Below are 6,819 nucleotides of genomic sequence, written 5' to 3' on the forward strand. Positions count from 1 at the left end.
AAGCGGGTTAGAAAATGACTAACTGACTGAATTAGCATTATATCATTGTTTTATTGTGAAAAAGTGTTCACAAAAGGCAGTTTAGCCTATGAGGTTAGTTTTCTACTGGCGAAGAAGTTAATACTGGAAATGCCTAAATTGGTCACCTTGATTTGTATGTACATCTCTATTTTAACTTAATCAGCACAGACAACCTCAAATACCTAACAAAAATACTGGGGGTGGCTAGAAGTGGATTGCTGGCAAGGATTTATAAACGTGTCAATGTACACTTCAGAATACCCTAAAAAAAGCCAAAAGCCAGTGCGAGGGCTGCTCCTGCCAAGTTTTTTCTCTCTCAGACCCTGTAGCTACATCTGAAAGGGGCTACACAATCTCACAGAATTCAAGAGCTTGCTTGAAAGCCTTCCCTTGCTGGGTCATGGTGAGCCACACTCAAATCACTACTTCTCAAACAATTAACCATGAGCAAACACATCTTTGCACTACCACTCATCAGTTATAGTGTAAGTAAACAAACAGACAAAATGCAATGAAGCAACACCCAGACTTTTATTTTTATATTCTTATAATAATGATAGAAAATATTCACAAGAAGCATATTGTTAAAAAATACTTCTTTGATTCATCAGCAGCTTCAAAATTTACAAAAATTCTAAGCAACAAGTCAGTTTGTAGTGCTTACTACAATAGTGAGAATAATGTAGATAGATAGATAGATAGATAGATAGATAGATAGATAGATAGATAGATAGATAGATAGATAGATAGATAGATAGATAGATAGATAGATAGATAGATAGATACTTTATTAATCCCAATGGGAAATTCACATTCTTCAGCAGCAGCATACTGATACAATAAATAATATTAAATTAAAGAATGATAATAATACAGGTGAAAAAAACAGACAATAACTATGTATAATGTTAAATATTAACGTTTACCCCCCCTGGTGGAATTAAAGAGTCGCATAGTTTGGGGGAGGAACGATCTCCTCAATCTGTCTGTGGAGCAGGACAGTGACAGCAGTCTGTCGCTGAAGCTGCTCTTCTGTCTGGAGATGATACTATTAAGTGGATGCAGTGGATTCTCCATAATTGATAGGAGTCTTCTGAGCGCCCTTCGCTCTGCAACAGATGTTAAACTGTAAATAGTAAGGTGGAAAATTTTAATACTAAGGTGACAGCTGCTGCTGACATAGTCGCACCTGAAAAGATAGTTAAAAAATATTCTAGCACTGTTATACCATGGAAGACCCAAAGAGTGTCTGATCTAAACAGAACATGCCGTAGAGCTGAGCGTAAATGGAGAAAAACTAAACTGATTATCCACTATGAGATATTGAAGGTTAAAATAACAGAATACAACAACGTAGTCTGTCTTGAGAGGCGGTGTTATTTCTCTAGAATTATAAATAACAATGCTAGTAATCCCAGAGTCTTATTCTCTACAATTGATCGTCTGCTCACTCAATGACTCCAGGTCACTCAATGGAATGCCTCCAAAATACTTCCAGTGAAAGTTGTGAGGCTTTTGCTGTATTTTTTAATCAGAAAATTAATTATATTACAAATAATATAGTACCTCTCCCCAATACTGATCCTCTTAAACTCCAGTACTTCATTATAAACAAATTAAATTCTTTCACCATGTGGTACCCGGCAGGGGTTCAGGCCCGGCCGGGATGCCCAGGAGGAGCGGAGGAGGGCTTGTGCCTCCTCCAGGACACGAGGGGGCGTCCTCCCTGGTTGCTTTGGGGACCACGGGTACAGAGCTTGGAAGCTCAACCCTGTAGGGGCCCATGGTCAACGCCAGGGGGCGCCCCGATGCCTTGGGAGCCCTGGACCTCAGTACTTCCACCACACCCGGAAGTGCTGGGGGGAAGAGTATTGGGGACACCCGGAGGACTTACGGATACACCAACAGAGCTTCCGCCACACAGGGGTGTGGCTACGGAAGCCCTTAGGATACACCTGGAGTCCTTCCGGGGTGTATAAAAGGGGCCGCCTCCCTCCACTCAGGGGCAAGAGTCGGGTGGAAGAGGACGAAGCTTGGTGAAGAGGAGTGGAGGTGGACCAGAGACTGTAAAGGCATTGTGAGTGTGGCCAAGGACTTAAGGGGTGATTGGTGCTGCGGCACTGGGTATTGTGCACTATTACTGTAAATTATGTATAATAAACGTGTGTGTGGTGAAACCAACATGTCTACCTGTCTGTGTCCGGGCTGTTCCCCACAACCAGGATAGAGTTACCTAATTTATATAAAATAATTTCTTAACTGAGACCCTCCACCTGCGTCCTTGACCCAATACCAACAAGTTTTTTCAAAGAAGTATCAGGCATGCTAATTGACAGTATTCTTGACATAGTAAATTCATCATTAGATACGGGGCTCTTCCCAGACTGTCTTAAGACTGCTGTAGTTAAACCCCTGCTCAAGAAAAATAATCTTGACTCCTCTGCTTTTGAAAATTTTAGACCTATTTCTAACCTGCCTTTCTTAAGTAAAATTCTAGAGAAGGCAGTCATTATGCAGTTTAATGATCACCTCAATAAACATGCCATTCTTAATAAGTTTCACTCAGGTTTCAGAACAAATCACAGTACAGAAACAGCACTCGTTAAAGTAGTAAATGACTTGCGGGTAAATGCAGACAGAGGCCATTTATCTGTTCTCATCCTCTTAGATCTGAGTGCCGCATTCGATACCATTGATCACAATATTCTTAGAAATCACATTAGTCAATGGTTGGGCCTCTCTGGCAGTGTCTTAAATTGGTTTGAATCCTACCTGGCAAGTAGAAAATTCTTTGTTAGTTGTGGTAATTATACTTCAAAGACACATGATACTCTATATGGTGTTCCACAAGGCTCTATCCTGGGTCCACTGCTTTTTTTGATCTACATGCTTCCGTTAGGTCAGATTATCTCGGGGCATAACGGGAGCTACCACAGCTATGCTGATGAAACACAGCTGTATTTATCAATAGCACCTGACGACCCTGACACTCTTGATTCACTGATACAATGTCTCACTTGTGTTTCCGAATGGATGAGTAGTAATTTTCTCAAACTAAATAAAGAGAAAACAGAAATTTTAGTGATTGGCAATAATGGATATAATGAGGTTATCAGAAATAAACTTGACGCATTAGGATTAAAAGTCAAGGCGGAGGTAAAGAATTTAGGGGTAACTATTGACTCTGACCTGAATTTTAAATCATGTATTAATCAGATTACTAGAACAGCATTTGTTCACTTAAGAAATATAGCAAAAGTTAGACCTCTTCTAACATTGCAAGATGCTAAAAAATTAGTTCACGCTTTTGTTTTCAGTTGGCTAGATTACTGTAATGCACTCCTCTCAGGACTACCAAAAAAAGACATCAATCGATTGCAACTAGTGCAGAATGCAGCTGCTAGAATCTTAACTAGGAAAAGAAAATCCGAGCACATCACCCCAGTTTTGATGTCGCTACACTGGTTACCTGTGTCACTTACAATTGATTTTAAAATACTTCTTATGGTTTACAAAGCCTTAAATAATCTCGCTTCATCTTATATTTCAGAATGTCTTACACCTTACACTCCAAATCGTAACTTTAGATCTTCAAATGAGTGTCTACTTAGAATTCCAAGAGCTAAACTTAAAAGAAGTGGTGAGGCGGCCTTCTGCTGTTATGCACCTAAAATCTAGAATAGCTTTCCAATAGGAATTCGCCTGTCTAATACAGAAGAGCACTTTAACACTAGAATTACCAGAGCCTACGAAAAAACTCGTAGATCCGTCCCACCTTAATTCACTTCGCTCCTCTCCATCAGCGTCTTTTGTCCTGTAAATGTGTTGATAAGCAGCAAGCAGCCTGCTATCAAATCCCCCACCGCCGCACAGTTTTCTCAGCTCAAGTCTGTTTACCTGCGTGTCAGTTGCTTGGAGTTGTATAGTGTGAGAAGTCAAGCAAAATGACACCTTTTATAAATAATATACCGTTATTTGGAACACATGCATTTCATGTGTGTTCCGTGTCTACAACAATCTCTGTACAGTAAACACATCGTTAAAACAGAAACGTTTTATGAGCTCTAAAATATAGTCTTGGTCACATACGTTACGAGCCATTATCTAAATAATTCTAAATTAAAAACAGACTAAAATAAAGCACACAAATTATATATTACGTATTTTATTTAGCATAATACAAATGCACAATTCATTACAATCATACTCATCTTACTAAAATGAAATTGAGCTACTCAAGAAGACAAGAAGACTGACTTTACTAAACGTTCTATTTTTAAGCTTTGTGGTCAAAGAAGTGTTTGAATCAGAAAATTAATGTTATCATTCTGCAAAAACCTACATTGAACTGCCAGAGTTAACTCTTTCCAGGATAGATCCTTTCATTTCTTATACTAAACTGGATAATCATGATGGTGAAAAGTCATACAGTAAGTAATATACTCATGGAAATAAAGAAAATGCAAATGATAATTAAACAATTTTGGTTCAGCTGCCTAGAAGCTGATCAGTTAAATAATCTTGCTGTCATTGTAAAGAAAATTCTTATTATGTTGTATGTCTGCTTGAGACTGAATATTTTTATTCTTTAGGCAAAGGGTATTTTAAAACAGCCTTACATTCCTTGATGATAATTTAGCAAGATGAATATCTTTTAAATCAGTCTTAATATCTAGAGCAGTTAAGGCAAGGGAGAAATTCAATTTACTTGGATATTGCCAGATTGTAATAAAAGTTCTCCATTTTCTCTAAATTCCATCTTTAAAATTCATAACAGGCCAGATTTTATTTGCAGTGTATAAATAAATAGCAGAGTGCAATGACACAGCAAATAGTGTGCTTGGATTTGAATTCATAAGTCTGCACTGAGGAACACTTGTGCCATTCCGAGAAAGTTCATCTAAACTCCTCAAAATGTATTGAATCAATAAAATATTTTTTACTGTACATTGAATCACCATCTCTGAGATTACACTCTGGTGTTATTATCACACAACAACAGAATACAGATCTCTACCACACTAAAGAGATTCAATTCAGAAATGTCTTTAAGAAGGAAGGATAAAATCACATTTTTTCTATAAAGATAGTAAATCATATTCATAAGTGCTATTAAAAAAAAAGTTTAAAAAAAATCTAAAGTGAATTAAAAAAAATGTTACAACATTGCAACCTGCATTTTCAGGAAAAAAGAACTTAAATCACAGTAATGTCCACTGCTAACAAATTCCATTTAACACCCATGATTATCAGTAACTAGAAGTAGTTAAAGCATAAATTGACTTTGTTATTTTTGTCATGGATAATTTGTAAATTATAGTGGAGGATGCAATTATCTATCTGCTCCGACAAGGCTTATTCTCACCTGGTCAAAGCTGGCAAAACTGTGAGGATTATGTGCCTTCAATACCATCCAGCCATCTCTGTTAAGGGGAAGACTCAGAGATATGCAGGTGGATGGGCCTATGGTGTCCTGGATAAGGAACTGTCAGTTGGTCAGACTGCAGTTTGTGAAATTCAAAAACTGTGTCTCTGGTATAGATGTGAGCAACACTGGAGCAACACAAGGAACAGTCCCATCTCCTTTTCTCTTTACTCTGTACACATTTGACTACAAATATAACACCATGGCATACGTCTTGCAGAAGTTCTTGGATGATTTTGCACTTTTTGCTCTGTATTGATAAAGGGGATGTGACAGAGTATAGGAGTCAAAAGGTGGAAAAGTTTATTTCTTGGTGCAAAGAGAACTGTCTGCATGTTAACATCAGCAAAACCACAGAAATGGTCTTTCACCGTACCTAAGAGCCTGTATGTCTGGCCACTATTCAAGGAGTGATGTAGAGGTTGTCCTCTCCTACAAGTACTTGGGGGTCCACATTAATGACTGGACTGGCCTCAGATCACAGAGGAACTATATAAGAAAGTGCAGTGTAGGATCTTTTTCCTTAGAAGCTTATGTTCCTTTATTGTGGGAAGTGACATCCTTCATATCTTCTATAACTCTGTGAATGCCAGTGTGATAATAGTGTGCTGGGCTCATAGCATCACTTTTAGAGAGGCCCACCAAATCAACAAGCAAATTAAAAAGATAAACTCAGTTATAAAATGCACTTTGGAGCCCCTGGAGATTATCACGAAGGAGAGGATTAAAACAAAACTGAGTGCCATTATAAATGATGCAGCACATCCCCTCTCTGACACACTAACACTGAGGACTTTCAGCCAACGAATTATTCAGCAGTGTGTCAAGAAATGCTACTGGGGCTCCTTTATACCAACAGAAATATATCTACATAATGCCTCACTGGGACTGTGATAGTCAACTCAAAACCTTTCTTTCTTTTGAATTTTCTTGCTTTATAGTCATTCCAGCATGTTTTCAGCCCAAAGAGTTTGTGTATATTTATTTATTTACCTACTTACTTGATTATCTATCTATGTATTTACTTATTTAAAAAACTTTTGTAAAGAGCTAAATTTCCCCTTAGGGACAAATAATGTTTTGTAGTAGCAACTGACAATGTGCCCAATGTGACAAATGCTGTGCTAAAAGTCAGGCAACCGCTGTTCGACCTCAATTGAAAATCCTTTGACCTGTCCTAATCTACTAATTATGTAGCATGACACAACACTGCATCTCAGGTATTCTAGAAAGAATTATATATATATAATTATATATATATAAATGAAGAGAAAGAGAGTGAGTGAGAGAACATATGAAGACAATTATTTCAAACATGTTATATATCCTTAAGGCAAATTGACAAAAATGAACTTTTTTGTGATCAGATGAAA

The sequence above is a fragment of the Erpetoichthys calabaricus genome, chromosome 1 (assembly GCF_900747795.2).
Source record: "Erpetoichthys calabaricus chromosome 1, fErpCal1.3, whole genome shotgun sequence".
Classification (NCBI taxonomy): Eukaryota; Metazoa; Chordata; class Cladistia; order Polypteriformes; family Polypteridae; genus Erpetoichthys; species Erpetoichthys calabaricus.